Below are 1,933 nucleotides of genomic sequence, written 5' to 3'. Positions count from 1 at the left end.
CAGAGTTACACATTGACACAGAATGGAGGATACTTGATATGACTGCCTTTAGTCCTTTCTGCTTCATCTGCTGCGCTACAGTGGTCTTGTATGGAGGAAAGCCTCTCCAGTCTTGCCCCCTGCCATGATGTTGCAGTTACCTCAGTGTGTGGCTAGGGGACGCCACAGGAGCAGCAAACAACTGCCTCCTCTGCACTTGTGTTGAACTTGCTCGGGCCACATGTACGTGACCTCCTCACAACAACATCACCTCTGTGGACTGCACAGATAACAGCAGCACTGCCAGAGCTGAGGTTGACTCGTTACAGCTTAGGGTTCCTGTTACCGCACACTGATGTTATATTAAAGCTATATGTACTTTTGGTACTTCAGTCCCTATATGAGGATATTAGAGGAGCGATTTGTAGTCTTCCTCACGTAGGACAGTCCTAGAACGATTCCATCTGGATGGATACGTCTACATTTTATACTTCCACACCAAAACCAGGTGTCAGGTGGATTGGAGTGAACTGACCTTTGACCTCTATGGCTCTTACTAACGCCTGAACTAAATAACCATCAGATGTTACAGGACTGAAGAAAATTAAGCATCATGTTATTAATTTGCAACTAATATCCAGAGGGAAAGGTACATGTAAAGCTTTAAAAACCATACATCTCTTGGAGTAGCCTATTACAGACGATGTTGACAAGTAGTAGGCTACTGCAAATTCTAGCTAGCTGCTATCCTCTCACTAGTTTAAAGTGTCTCACTGCTATAACAAGGCAGAGGGGTGACGCACGAAGCAGAAATGAGCACACAAAAGCGCGCAATATTTCTAGTTTGACACCATTGCACAAGTTGGCCTTCATGAAACGAAGAGAACAGAAGCAAAAATGAAAGTTGGAGTCGGTATCTTCTCTTTAATTTTTGTTTCTCTTCTTTTGAATGGATGTAGGACCTTAAAGCTGCAGTGTGTAACTTTGACATATAACTGAACGTCTGTTACCTTCAAGGCCTTTGCCAAACATGTTCCCTACCAGGCTGATGAAGCATATCAGTGCCACATAACGCTCTCTGTATTCCACAGTAGGACCGGAGCTGACAATCTGCTGTCTGTGGCCACGTTCCCACGCTGGCCCTGGAGCATGCGCACCAAAGACTTCCGCCTGGCTCGCCGGGCTAACTTCCGGTTAGCCTTGTGCTAACCGCGCGACTCTTCTAGACTTTCCAGATGTCATCGGAGCAAAAGTATCAAATTGTGAAGTGACGCTCAAAACGATTCATCCGCTGGTTTACAGCTATGACCAATGCCACATTCACGGAACTAATCTTCCCGACACCGCATGGAGGCAGCGCACGTACCCTCCCTGCCAGAAGCACCAGAAGGGGGAGACAAAGGCTCGGCACTACAAATGTTACACACTCGAGCTTTAACAGCAGTTCCACCTATGGAATGGAGTTTAGGCTAGGCTACTTTTTCAAGACCAGTGTATAGCCTACGTTACATTTGTAGCACACGTCATAGTAAGCAGTGTAAAACAGATGTAAGTTATGTGAGGACAGTTAGTTTTTAAAACATGAATTCATATTTTTTTTGTTCATACAGGTTGTTGTTTGACTAGGTGTCAGACATAGGCTACTGTCACAGCAGTTTAGCCACCTTTATATTCACCACGGCCATAATTAGGCTAGCCTAGTTATGTCGTGATTTCGTTAGCAAAATCCTCCTTCCTCAGGTTTGAAGACACAGATTGTGAGACCTGTTTCTTTCACACTATTTGCCCAACAATTTTTAACACAGTCAAGCAAAAGGGAAGATAAATAAACCGCAGTCAGTCGTTCAATTTGCATTTCCCCTTCCAAAGCTAAATTTGACTTGTCTCGCAAAACTCCACCCATCCTCTGTGTGTGTGTGTGTGTGTGTGTGTGTGTGTGTGTGTGAGTGTGTGT

The sequence above is a fragment of the Poromitra crassiceps genome, assembly GCF_964638095.1.
Source record: "Poromitra crassiceps genome assembly, contig: HAP1_SCAFFOLD_1324, whole genome shotgun sequence".
NCBI lineage: Eukaryota > Metazoa > Chordata > Actinopteri > Beryciformes > Melamphaidae > Poromitra > Poromitra crassiceps.
This window is presented reverse-complemented; position numbering follows the sequence as displayed.